We start from the raw sequence: 347 nt of genomic DNA on the forward strand, positions 1-347 counted from the left end.
TATCACTATTTTTATTTTATGTCCTTGGTAATCTTTATTACAAAGACATGCTCAGTCGATATCAATGCTTCTTTAGCTGAAGGCCATCTCTTGTTTTAACGTTTCTAAGAACTGAATGGAGGTCTTTCCCTGTTTAAAAATCTGTTTATGTGTATATGGATTTAGTTTATATAGACTAGTGAAATTTTTGGGTCATCCTTTTTATTCATGCAGGAGGAAATTTTAATCATCTGAAAGAAGACTGGATAACGGAGCCGTCCCATCCCCGAGAAGGACCTGTAGTAGTAAAACGGTAAAAAATTATTGCTTTATAGTATGAAATTAGTATCACCATTATGCTTTGTAAC

This window comes from Penaeus monodon, chromosome 28, assembly GCF_015228065.2.
Source record: "Penaeus monodon isolate SGIC_2016 chromosome 28, NSTDA_Pmon_1, whole genome shotgun sequence".
Lineage (NCBI taxonomy): Eukaryota > Metazoa > Arthropoda > Malacostraca > Decapoda > Penaeidae > Penaeus > Penaeus monodon.